This window comes from Anastrepha ludens, chromosome 2 (genome assembly GCF_028408465.1).
Source record: "Anastrepha ludens isolate Willacy chromosome 2, idAnaLude1.1, whole genome shotgun sequence".
Taxonomy (NCBI): Eukaryota; Metazoa; Arthropoda; class Insecta; order Diptera; family Tephritidae; genus Anastrepha; species Anastrepha ludens.
This window is the reverse complement of record NC_071498.1, coordinates 21,222,390-21,237,005: the sequence shown is the minus strand read 5'-3', so window position 1 is coordinate 21,237,005 and position 14,616 is coordinate 21,222,390.

Genomic DNA, 14,616 nt, shown 5'->3' with positions numbered 1-14,616 from the left:
GCCATGCGAGCAATAGCCGAGTACCAAACAATCCCATAAAGGTGAATTGGATGAACTGAGGCGGAAGGATTATAGCAAATGTTTGGGTAACAAAAAAAAAAACAAATTAAAAAAAAAATACTACAATCTACATACATAAAAAGGGAAATAATGCTTAAAGTTATTTATATCTTTCTGAGTTGGGGCTGCAACTTACTTTACAATTTTACCCTTACAACCGTCCTTTCATGGTCTTTATGTTTCGTTACTTCCACCTTCGTTACTTACACCTTCGTCTTTGGCGCTGCAGAAGAGATACCTGTCGACCTTATGACCTTCGAATGAATAGATGCGTGGGACTCCAAGAAGAAACACGTCATCACTAGCGTCGCAGAATGGCGATGCCAAACCAATCTGCGGGGACAAAACCGATGGGACACTCAATCGAGTGACAGATGGACGGCGAAACTCATTCCATCAATAGACAAGTGGGTCCAAAAGAACTTCGGGGGAGTGAATCGCTTCTTAACTCAGTTCCTCTCGAGCCACGCACACTTCCGCAGATACTTATACCGCATAGGCAAGGTAAGCGATCCCTAGCGCATATACTGCGAAGTGCCGAGCGATGACGTAATTTAGTTGCGACAGATGGCTCGCCGAAAGAGATGCGCTGAGGAAGCAGATTGGCGACATCACGCCGAGCAACATAAACAGCAAAGATGCTCGAATGCCAGGGCAGCTGGAACGCGGTAAAGAGACCCATCGAGGACGTACTACTGAAGAAAAGCGATAGACTTCGTCACCGTGCAACAAAGCGAAGCCTCACACACAGATACACAAGAAGACGAGCCTATAGCAAGAAAGCTGGCTACAAATACGGTGGACTCAGATGTGGGTCAATAGAATTGGTTCTCTGTGGATGTCGCTCTGGGCCCTCCCGAAGTAATGCCGGAAGTAGCCGAATGGGTTGGTGAGAGACTACCATTAATTTACATTGGACCTACAGGTGAAGAGCGGATACTTGCAAAGACACGTAGCTTTATTTCAGACCCACACAAGCTAAGTTATGATATAATATAAGCGTTCACGACCTTTTCTGTTTATCACCTGAAGATATAAGGATCCTCTAACTTCTAGTTGGAGCATACGGCCTCGGCAACTCCTCTTCACCATCGAACACGGATTTGTGCAAGGGCTCTAAACTCATTCCAAATCTTATTCAAAAACCTCATTTTCGGCTACGCTAAACGGCGCCAACTGGTTCGTGGTCTGCCTACATTTCGTCCTGTCTGTTGGAAGGGGTTCCATCAGAGCGCCTGTGTGGCGATGTTGTCGTCGCTCTTCCTCCAGGTGTTGCCGATCCACTGTCATTTCTTTCTTGTTATTTCAGTCTCCACATCGGATTAATTGGCCCCCGCCAGTAATTCGGTGGTAGTCGGTGTTGTTAGTTCGAGGCCAGAATTTTCCCATTATGCGGCGCAAGCATCGGTTAATGAACGTCCGAAGACGCTAGCCTTCCACGTTGTACAGCCGTATAACCAGTTGAAAACTGGAATGTATCCAAAAACTGCCACTGGTCGCAATCCGTGCTAATGATTTACTATAGCAAATATTTGGGATGCTCTTGGCGATAGGTTTCGCCTCGAAAGCCTCTGTGCTTTGTTCGAAGTGTTAGCTCATCGCATCTTAAGCCGTTTCTTATCTCGCTGGGATCTCGAAAATTGTCACAATAGCACGAGACAAGCTTCTTTGATGATAAGAAACCAAGCGCGTTGTGCATTTTTGGTCCGTTGGGCAAAGTGGCAAAGAAATACTGCAATGCGCATAACAAATACAAAAAACTTACCCATTAAATGGAGTGAATCTTTAACATGGCCAAATACTCAGTTTATAGGCTATTCCACACTTGGCCAACAACACATCTTCGCCAAATTCCACTTCTCACCTATGGTTTGCGGCGGTCGAATAAATATCGAGTTGCATTCAAAGTTTAAATGGCACGTCCATTGCCTGCAAAGAAGCTGGCACAATTTCGTCAGTGAAAGCGATCTGAAGGAAAAGTTGATATAAAGAAAGAGGGGTAGATAGAATGAGCGAGAAAAGGAGGTAGCAGCGCAGCGCCAGGTAAACGGCTACGTGGCAGTTGAAGTGAAATCAAAGTAGCTTTTTACACACCTTAACAACAGGATCCCCCCATTGTCACAGGACATGCCCGCCTAGGACACTTGTGAGCGGCAATGAATTCGCAATTGAGCTAGCAGCTCGTACTTTTTGCACTTCTGTTGCCAGACACTAACGAATATTGTCGTAAAAACTTTTGGTAACTCAACATTGTCACATTCTGCTTTGCAATTGTTGTTGTTGCAGCTCCAGTTAGCCATGCTCTGCTTCACTTTAAATGCCTACTACTATCACTCACAGGACTTACGATAGACGGACACAGTAGGCTGGCAAAAGTGACAGAGCAAATAAATTTTAGCAAATCTTTGCCACCTGTCTTGGGAAGAACGCCAAACCGCCGCCGCCGCCGCCACCACAGTGATGGCCTCAAGAAGGCAGACAATAAAAGACGCGTGACTGCAATGAAATCGAGGCCAAATGCTGGTGCGCACAGTTCATTTACGCTTCATTGAAAGTTTTGCAGGGTGGCAACAGTGCAGCGGCGGAAAGCCGGAAAGAGACTCTGCAGGGAAATGGCTTCAAAAAGTTATTGGACTCTTAAAAATAAAAGCAAAAAATAACAAAAAACAAATGCAGCCGGCTTACAAAGTTGGCAGCCGTTTTATATTATTTCCTACATTTTGCTCTTTTTTCCACTCTGTCCCTCGTCCTCGCTGTCTCAGCTTCTTCTTATGCTACCTCATTTGTCTACTTTTATCACTGCTCCTTTTTTTGTTAGATAAATAAAATTATTCCACCTTTTTAATTGGACTTTCCTGCAAATTCAAATTAACGGGTTTTGTGTGCAATAAAGTGAAATTTAAGTGTACGTAAGTGTATTTGTGTATATGATATATGTAAGTGTGTGTGTGTGTGAAATGTGCAGGTGAAATTACACTAAACCCAGGCCAATTGAGTGTGAGCAATGTGATGGGCGCACGGCTGAGGCTAATGAGCAGGCCATGACGCTTGCCAAAGTAGTCTCTTAAAAGCTGGTGATGTGACGACGGCAGGGCTGTTAAGTTTGTGCGCCAAACGTACCATCAAACTAAATTTGCAACTCTTAAAAGGGCAATTGGTGGAGATAAAGGTAAATTGAAATTGAAAACTTTTGTGGAATCAGGAGACAAATTTGAAGCAATTTTTTTTTGGGTGTCTATTCGTTTAATGCGAATAATGAAAAACGAGTCGAAATTGATGGATTTAGGCTGTGCTAAAAGCTGCGCAAATGTTTTGCAGCAAAAGGCGTGGTATGTGGGCGGCAACATGAGTTTGATGAGAATTTTTTTTCACGGCATAACCGAACTTGCCGAGTCACAAAAACCTTAATTTTTTTATTAATCAAGTATTTCAATGAAGCTTTAATAGATTGCACTCTTCAGTAAAGCACCTTGTGATACACGACATTTTTTGTTTTATTATCAGGTGCAAGAACAAACAACGCAGATGGTTTTCCGACCCGTGAACATGCCACATATATAGGGTGGGCCATGTAAAATTTGCTTTTTGAATCGGCTATAAAAAAAAACTAATCAATATTTTTTCAAACTTTTTTTTTATTTTGAAGATTAAACATTGCCATTTATGAGTAAAGAATAATATCGTTCAAATGACTGACACGACTGGCTTTACAGTAGGCCATTCGATCAACCCAATTTTTAAGCACATTTTCGATTGTTTGGGCTCCAATTTCATGAATCGCAACTTCGATTTCGTGTTTTAAAGCATCAATCGTCTTTGGATGGTTCGCATAGCATTTGTCCTTAACGGCTCCCCACAAAAAATAGTCCAACGGGCTTAAATCACAGCTCCTAGGCAGGCACTTGATATCGGAATTTCGGCTGATTATTCGGGTTTCAAAAACGGTAGCCAAAAGTTCGAGTGTAACTTTGGCAGTGCGACAAGTTGCACCGTCCTGTTGAAACCAAATGTCGTCCATGTCATCCTCTTCAGTTTTTGGAAACAAAAACTCGTTGAGCATGTCACGGTAACGCTCGCCATTTACTGTAACCGCGGCTCCCCGCTCATTTTCGAAAAAAAATGGCCCGATGATGCCGCCAGACCAAAACCCGCTCCAAACAGTGACTCGTTGTGGATGCATTTGCTTCTCTACAGTAACGTGTGGATTTTCTGAACCCCAAATCCGATAATTTTGCTTATTGACGTAGCCACCGATGTGAAAATCAGAAAAGAAGAGGAAGACTCAGCACTTTGGAAATAGATTTTTAATATTTCCCAATTTTGTTCAAGCGTATAGCGTCCCATTTCGTAAATGTTAAACCTTTAAGTAAATTATGAACACATTTGATATGTCATTTGTGTTAACATTCTCAAAAAAATAGGTGGTTCAAAAAGCAAACGCTATATGGCCCACCCTGTAAATGTCCATGTGAGAAACATTGATTTTCTAGATTCAGATCACAAACTTTCAAGGATTGGCCTTGTGATTTGTTAATGGGCATGGCGAATGCAAGACGGATCGGAAATTGAAGTCTTTTAAACTCAAACGGAAGATCGGTTGGGATCATCGGGATCTTCGGAATGAGAACTTCTTCACCTTCGAATTTTCCTTTGAGTATCGTCGCGTAAATCACATTGTTCTTCAATTTATTTACCATCAAACGCGTACCGTTGCAAAGTTTTGGTGGGCTTATGTTTCGAAGCATGATTAATACGGAGCCATTTTTTAGGCGTAAATTGTGCGGTGGCAAGCCAGGCACATCCAAGTAGTTTCAAAATTCAATTGGATTGTTGGTGGCTTCATCTTCATGCAATGAATGCACTGTTCCAATGGTATCATTTTGAATTATGTAGTTTAGGTCATCTACATCTTTATTCTTAGCCGCTAAAATTGCTCGCTCACTCAACCATTCACTACTTTTGTAGTTATTAATGATGTTTGGGAATACTTTATTGATAAGTTTGTCTTTCGATGAGACAAAGTTACAGAAATGCTGAGGAAATGAAGTCAATCCGCTCGATTCGTCGACAGGTACTCGACCATTACCGATAGTCAGTAATTGCTCAGAGAAATCTTCAGTAGATGTATCATTAAGTAATGCAACTGTCATATTTGTTGTTAGCTGAAGTTTCTTCACATAGCGCCATAGATTCGTTGATCTGAGGCAATCGTTTATTTCGTCAGCAGCGGTTGATCTTGAAATTACTGGCAGTATTTGGCGAAAGTCGCCAGACAGTAAAGTCATTGCGCCTCCAAAAAAGTCAATAATGTCAATTTCACTCTTCCACTAAGGCAGCACAATCCGGGCGTTTCTCCGGAAAACTTCAATGCGCCACAATACTCGCAAACAACGTTCATTGGCCCAATGCAAACGCTAGGATGCAAGCAGTAATCTGTGTTGCACTCATATCGAAACGCTGCGCAATTCAAATCAGCACTTGATAATTCTCTTCTAGTGCGTCGAAAATGATCTACTTGTTTATCTCTGTTATTCGCTCGACGATTTCGCATTGCCAACCGAGCCGTTTCACGGGCTGCCTTGCTTTGCTCTTGTGATTGAGAAGCCAGCCATACTAACGCGGCGCTCTTCACGGCAATTCTTTGTGCTTCTTCAGTCGTTTCATTCGCAATGTTTCGTATCCTTCTTGCATTACGGCTTTGTCGGGAAAGATTCAATCGTCTTGGTCGCGGCATTGATAATGATGATTCAAGGAGAATACAAATTACTGTGATTTTATATTTCTGACAAAATTTATATTATCAAATTTTCTACTTAACCATAGACAAAATTACGTTTACCTGTCATTTGCGTTTTGTTATTCCATATCAGATGCGTTTTTGTTATACCACATTTTATAGTGACTTCACGGAAACGCGTTCAAATGTCCATCTCCTGGTTCTAAGCTACCTCTCCACCAATTTTCAGCCAAATCGGTTCAGGCGTTCTCGAGTTATAAATAGTGTAACTAACATGACTTTCTTTTATATCTTAGATATCCATAAATCGATAGAATGTTAAATTTTAGAAGCTACCTGGAAACTCAAGTATTTAGCTATAACAGAAATATATTAAATTCACGCCCAAAGTCGAGAAAGTGATTCTTTCTAGATTCGGGTGCCCAATGGATGGTTAAGGGGGGAAGCTGGTCTAGAATTTTGAAAAAATCGAAACATTTTTTTTTGTCTTAAAAGGTGCTTTAGGGTCTTAGAAATAATATACCAAATGAGGGATGCCAGCAAAAATGTCTAAATGCCCAAATTTTTCATTCGACGGCAGTGCCTCGCAGGTATGCCCCGAACGCTACTTACAACTTTAAACGCGTTTTTCTCGAAATCACTTTTTTTAAACTGGCCGAAGACATAACTCGAACAAATCTTTACCGATTCTTACGAAATTTTGACAATACATTCGAAATACCTTTCTCCGGAGACGTACGTAGGATTTTTTTTTAATCAACAATTTTATGTCGTTCTTTATAGTGAAAATTGTAATTTTTTGTTCAAACGTGCACCATTTCGCGAAAAAACAAAATATCGAAAAAATCCTACGTACGTCTCTTTCTGTTGTTATATAGAAACTAAAAAAATTTTATTTTTTGATCCAGGACAAAAATTAAGGAGTTTACGTCTTCGGCAATGGACCCACTAGAAAAAAGGCGCCTTAGGAGAACTGCTGGACAGCGGCCATTTTGAAATTAATTCAGACGAAAAATTTTGTATTTGTACCATGAAAGCTATATTATTAAACCTATTTCACAGATTTTCGATTGATTCCTTTGTTGAGTCAAAATAAATTCATAAAATATGCCCATTTTTTGCGCTCTAGACCAGCTTCCCCCCTTAAGCTGTTTGGCAGCTGCTTTGAATTTAAGCATTGAAATTTTAGCGCTGCTTTATGGCTAAGATTGACACAAAATTCTTATTTATTTTATGATAATTTGTATTAATTTTGGTAGAGGAACAGCAGTTGGAGGAGTTACGAATGAGTGAATTATTGAAGAAAGTAAAGATGGGATTTTCTTATGGCTGTTATGGTTTTTTGTTTTAAAATCGCAAGAAATCATCCACAAATTTTGCTAAGAGTGATTGTTATACGAGGGGTGCCTTTTATATGTCGGGATTAGAGAACAAAAACAAATTTTAATCATCGAAAATCACTTTATTGTTTTTCAAAATATTCTCCATGAAGATCTATACACTTTTGCATGCGTTTGAACCAATTGTCGAAGCACTTTTGCCACTCTGAATGAGGTACCTCCAAAACATGCATTCTGAATGCCGCAACCGCTTCTTCAGGTGTCGAAAAACGTTGACCTCTCAGTTTGTTTTTTACGTACGGGAATAAAAAGAAGTCATTCGGTGCCAAGTCAGGACTATACGGCGGATGACCCATTAATTCGATGTTTGGGTGCTCAAAAATGCAGTTGATTGAGCCGATGTGTGAGAGCTCGCATTGTCCTGGTGAAGAGTGATCCGTCTTTGGCGATTGGTTTTCCTAATTTCTTGGAAGACAACTCGCAAACAAATGGTTGTGTACCACTCAGAATTTACTGTTCTGCGTTGTTCTAATGGTACAGTTGCGACATGTCCAGTTTTTCCGAAAAAACAGGCGACCATTTGCTTGGAAGTGCTTCGTGCGCGAACAACTTTCGTTGGATTTGGCTCATCTTGAAACACCCATACAGTCGACTGCTGTTTACTTTCGGGCTCATACGCGTAAATCCATGATTCATCACCTGTCACGATGTCATAGACGTGTTTCGATCGTATTTTTTGAGCATTTCCTTCGACCAATCGACACGAGCCTTTTTTTGAGCGATTGACAAATTGTGTGGGATCCAAAGCGCACAAATTTTTTTGTCAGTCAAATGTTTATGCAATATTGAATGTATGCTGGTCCCACTAATGCCTAAGATTGTCTCAATTTCACGATAGGTCACATGACGATCTTGCAATATCAGTTCGCGCACAGCATCAATGGTTTTCGGAACAACGACTGATTTTGGACGATCTTCACGAACTTCGTCTTGGAGTGAACTACGACCACGATTGAATTCACCATACCATCGATAAACACTTGTCCTGGATGGAGCTTCATCGCCAAAAAATGAATTAAGTCCATCCATGCAATGTTGCTGAGTTAATCCACGTCGAAAGTTGTAAAAGATAATCGCACGAAAATGTTTACAATTTTATTCCATTTTTGGACCGAGACGAATCTTTTAAGTTACTGTAAACAACACAAATAACGCTGGTATTTCAAAACGTTCTGAGTACGTAAAATGTCAAACTTTGCGATACAGCTGTCAGTTGGCAGATTGCAACACCAGGGTTGCCAAATCCCGACATATAAAAGGCACCCCTCGTAAAGCATTAGATTCCATCTTAGCAGCAATACGACCTGATTGATGCAAAGTTTCATATAAAGTGGCTCCTTTAAAGCAACTATCAAAAGCGCTTTATAAGCAATTCCTCCATATGCCAGTGCAACAGGCATTTTGGGGGCGCAATGACCCCAACTGAGGATGAAAATACCTCGAACATATGTATATTAAACACCCAAAGCTTTTTGAATTCTCACATTTTTTTATAGGCTCATTTATTTTTAAATTACAGTGACCGACAAAAGTCTACATACATCCCCCATTTCCACTGCATTGAAAGTTCAAAAACTTTACTGAAAAATGTGCTTACACAGTTTTATTTGAAAGCTTTTTCTAATCATTATACATTTTAAAAAATCCCTACATTAACATAAAATAGTTAAGCTATGGCAAAAAAACCTAAAACCAAGGGGAGGAACAAAATTCTACATAGAGTATACAAATATCTTACTCCAGTGTGAAAAACTTCACTTAACTCTAAGTACTATTGCGTCTTAGTATTATATTTAGTTGGTCCACTATTAGCATCAATTACAGCTTGAAGCCGTCGTGGCATCGAGGTGACTAATGAGAATTTGTTAACTCTGCAGAACTTCTATTAGTCTTTCTTTGAGTACTGAAGCGCTTGAAATCGGATTTTTTCTAATTTTTCGATCTAAAATTTCCCAGACATGTTCAATAATATTCAAATCTGGGCTTTGCGGTGGTGTACTTAATTGTTTTGGAGCATGGTAAAGCAGCCAATCCTTCACAATGTGTGCTGTGTGCTTTGGATCGTTATCCTGTTAAAAGACCCCACCTGGACCAAGCTCCACATTATTCACCGAAGATTTCAGATTGACTTCCAATAGTGATTTTCATTTACAACGTTCCGTATAACCTTCAATAAATACTAATCTTCCAACTCCAGATGCAGCAACAGCTTCCCAAACCATTACATTGCCGCCACGATGCTTCACTGTTGATACCAAATTCTTCGGACTCAATGCAGTACTTTTTTTTTCCTCCACACTTTGCTCGCTACCGAATATATTAAACTTTAACTCATCTGTAAACAAAACTGTTTGCCAAAATCCATCCCCTATTCCCTGTGTGCTTTGGCGAACTCCAGGCGAAGTTTGCGGTCTTTTTTTCAGAAATAAGAGGCTTTTTTCGTGGTGTTCTATTATGAAAGCCGTTTTTGTTCAGAGCTCTTTGTATTGTTCTTGCATGAACACACTTGTTGGATAAGCTTGCGTATCAGCGACCAATTTCAGAGCAATTTACCGTTATCACAACATAGGATATCAGAGTACAAGGTAGGAGACCGGTTCTGTATGCACACTTTTGTCAACGCTGTTTTTGCGTTTTTTTAGCATAACTGTGTTGTTTTATGTTTAAGAATGGATTTGTTTTAGTTAAGTCGATTAGAAAAAGATTTCAAATGAAATTGCATAAACACATTTTTAAGCAAAGTGTTTGCACTTTGTAAACAACGAAAGGGAGGGTTGTATGTAGACTTCTGTCGGCCACTGTATGTATCTGAGTGCTTTTCTAAAAACTGGAAAAACACGTTTAAAATATGTACTTATGCATGCCATATACCTACTTTGGACATTTATACTAGAATTTTATGAGGCATATTTTCGTAGAATACTTTAACCCCTTACTTCTTCTTCTTAATTGGCGCTATAACCACTTACGCGATTTTGGCCGAGTTTAAAAAGCGCGTTTCTCGTGCTAACCGGTGCCAGTGGGACACACCAAGTGAAACCAAGTCCTTCCCCACCTGATCTTTCCAACGCAGAGGAGGCCTTCCTCTTCCTCTGCTACCACCAGCTGGTACCGCATCGAATACTTTCAGAGCCGGAGCGTTTGTATCCATTCGGACAACATTACCCAGCCAGCGTAGCCGCTGGATCTGTATTCGCTGCGCAATGTCTATGTCGTCGTAAAGCTCATACAGCTCATCGTTCCATCGCCTGCGATATTCGCCGCTGCCAACGTGCAAAGGTCCAAAAATCTTACGCAGAATCTTTCTCTCAAACACTGCAAGCGTTCGTCTTCATCGTATGTTCTCATCGTCCAAGCTTCTGCGCTATACGTTAAGACGGGCATGATGAGAGCCTTGTAGAGTGTTAGTTTTGTTTGTCGAGAAAGGGCTTTACTGCTCAGTTACCTACTTAGTCCAAAGTAGCACTTGTTGGTAAGAGAGATTCTGCGTTAGATTTCAAGGGTGACTTTGTTATCGGTCTTTAACCCATTAGCCTCCTCAAAATACGGTAACTTCGGCTCTTTTTTGGAAAAGTTTGAAAAACAATGCATTTCTAAGGTCGCTAGAGGGTTCAAATGTTCTAGAAAATTATTCCTCGCCAAATTCCACTATGGGTCTTCTCGCACAAAATACGCATGAAAAGAATTTAAAAGTGTACAGAAGCTAAAATAAGAAATAATTCCCCAGTTATCTATCCTCATGACATGAAACACTTTTTAGTCTTTCTGCCGTAAGCATTTACTAGGTTGCGGTTCGATTATAAAAACACAATTTTATGGGCTTGAAATACTTATTATTAAATATTCAGTATAGTCTTCCTGAATATCCATATACTGGTTCCAACGATATTCCAATTTATGAATTCCATCCCTGAAGTAAGAATTTGGAAGGGCTGCAAAATATGCCTCCACAGCTGTTATGACTTCTTCATTTGCTGAAAAACGCTTTCCATGCATGCATTTTTTATGTCTGGAAATAGAGGGAAGTGTAACTTAACAACAACAGCAACAACTTTACAACAATTCGAACTTTAATTCGTGGATTTTTGCCATTGTCAAAATACTTTTCTGACACGGCACATTTTGTTCATGAAAAATAATTCTTTTTTTTTGCCAACTGGGTAGTTTTTTCACGAATTCTTTCCTTCGACTGGTCTGAAACGTTGAAATAATATTCAGAGTATAATGTTTTACCAGTTTGCAAGTAATCCACGAACGAAATTACTTTCGCATCCCAGAAAACAGATGCTAACCACTTCTTGGCCGATTTCTGGACACGAACTCGTTTCGTAGCCGAAGAACCAGGTTCACACCACTATTTAGTCTCTGTGTTTGATTTCAGATCAAGACGATAGACCCAAGTCTCATCCACCGTCATGAGTGGACCCACAAAATCCACTTTATCCTCTCAAAAACGCTCTAAATGTTGCTGAGATAGTCGCCCTCGAATGTGTTTTTGTTTCATTGTTAGCGAATGCGGCACCCATTGCGCACACAGTTTTTTGAAACCCAATACTCCAGGCCAAACATTGCTTACCCTACCCAGTGAAATGCCTAGCGCTTCTACTAAATCTCTTTCAGTCACTCGACGATTTTCCAATACGATTTCCTGTTTCTTTTCTACGATTTCTGGTGATGTTACTGCCTGTGGGCGTCCTTGATGTGGATCGTCTTGAAGGCTTGTACGACCACGTTTAGATTCAGCAACTCATCTTTCTACTGTGCTAATTGATGGCGAAAAGCCCTTATACACTTTCATCATTAGTTCATAAATTTCCTTTTGCTTTTAAACCTTCCAAAAATAAAGATTCAATGACTGCACGATACTTAATATAGTTTTTTTGATTGTAGAAAATACTATGACACGTCGATACCAAATGGCTTGCAATCAAAGAATGAATTGACATATTAAAATGAAACTTCACACTTTAATTTTCATTTTAATTTCAACTAGTAGCAACTCTCTCTCTTATCGAACCGCAAAACTGATTGAAAAACCTAGTATGTATGTACATGGGAATCTTGCAATCTTGTATTTGTTGACTCACGACCTAGGCCAACAAAGTTCAATGAATTTCTTCGACGGCATAATTAAACTTCCAAACTTATTTTTATTTATTTTTAAATACAAAATTGTTTCCATATCACTTCGCACTTTGTTTTTATTTTTTAAAGCTTGAATTTGAATGTCCACGCTTGCATGTCCATCGCTACAAATTGAGTTTCGAATACAATCAATTGATGTAGAAGAACTGAAGTTTGCATTCAGTGATGAAAATGGCTAAACAAAATTGAAATCAAATTGCGAATACCAAATCAAATGCGCATTCAACTTTTGCTCAACACTCGAATGCATTTCGATAAAACTCCAAAGTGCAAGTGGCCCGAGTTTAGTGGCGAGGAAAATTAATTTTAATGCAAGTGTGCGCGTAATACCGTTAAAATCCACTTGAAAACTTTTCCAATGCATTTCATGAAGACTCATAAAATGGTGGCGTTAAAGAAGGAAGGGTGAGCAAAACGGGGAAATCAGAAAAGTTTAAAATTTCTAAAGCACTTAGCAAAAGCCATATTTTACGATTTAGGGATTTCACTTAAATTAGGAAGAAGTGAAAATGTTGTCGTTCACCAAATTTGTGTGTGTGTGCCTGTGTGTGTAAGAAGTGAAACTCCCATAGGGCAACCTCCAGGTCGTATATTTTGGGTGAAGCTAATGCGTGTGGTTATGTTATTGTTTTCCTACCCGAAGTTATAGCGAAAAAAAATTAAAAACTTCAAAATTTAGAAATTTAGTTTATTTAAATATAAAAAAATATATTTTTAACTAAAAAAAAATCAAAAAAAAAAAACAATAACAAATTTACAAATTTTAAAAAGTATTTTTATGTTTTAGTTGGTAATAATAAATAAAGTGAAAATAAATTTGTTTGATTAAAAAAAAATCGAAAAAAAACAAAATTAAGAAATTTGAAAAAATTTTATTTTTAAATTTTATTCAATTGAAATATAAAAAATATTTTTTTAACTAAAAAAAATCAAAAAACAAAATCTAAAATTAAAAATTTTTTAAATTTATATTTTTATATTTTAGTTAATTTAAATATAAAAAAAGTAATTTTTTTATTAAAAATAGTTTGAAAAAAAATCAAAAATTAAAAATTTGCAACTTTAAAAAGTTATATATTTAAATTTTGGTTAATTTGAATATAAAAAAGTGTTTGTTTAACTAAGAAAGTGGAAAAAATTTTCAAAAATTCAAAATTTTGAAAACCTTTTTTTTATATTTGGGTTAATTTAAACATAAAAAATTTTTTTTGATTAAAAAAAATTCGAAAAAAATTCAAAATTTTGAAATTTTAAAAAGTTATATTAAAAAAAATCAAAAATTCAAAATTAAAAAATATTATATTTTTATATTTTATTATATATTATTTAAATATAAAAAAAATATTTTATAACAGTTTGAAAGAAATTCAAAATTTAGAAATTTTAAAAAGTTGTAATTTAATATTTTAGTTAATTTAAATAAAAAACAAACAAAAATTTAACTAAAAAAATGAAAAGATAATTCAAAATTTAGAAATTTGAAAAAGTTATTTATATTTTTATATTTTAGTTAAGCTAAATATAAAAAAAATATTTTTTTAATTACAAAAATTGGATAAAATTGAATTAATGAAATTTTCAAAATTTTTAAATTTTAAAAAGTTATATTTAAAAAAAAAATTCAAAATTTTTAAAAATTATATATATATATTTTAGTTAAACCAAAAATAAACAAATTTTAATTACAAAAATAAAATAAAAATTAAAAATTTTAAAAAATTATACTTTTATATTCCAGTTAATTTAAATATAAAAAAAAACAAAACAAAAATAATTTTTAACTAAAAAACTTTTCATTTTTTTTATAATTCAAAATTTAGAAATTTCGAAAAGTTATGTATGTATATTTTAGTTAATTTAAATATAAAAACAACGTTTTTTTAATAAACAAATTAGAAAAAAAATTCAAAAATTCAAAGTATGGAATTTTAAAAAGTTATATTTTTATCTTTTATTTAAGCTAAATATAAAAAGAAAATATTTTTTTTAATTACAAAAATTCGAAAAAATAGAAAAAATCAAATTTTCAAAACTTTTAAATTTTAAAAAGTTATAGTTAAAAAAATTCAAAAATTCAAATCTTTTAAAAATTATATATACATATTTTAGTTAAAACAAATATAAAAAAAATTTATTCAAAAAAAGTTCAACATTTCAAAATTAAAAAACATTAAATTTTTATATTTTAATTAATTTAAATAATATATAAAAAAATGTTTTATAACAGTTCGAAAGAATTTCAAAATTTAGAAATTTTAAGAAGTTATAATTTAG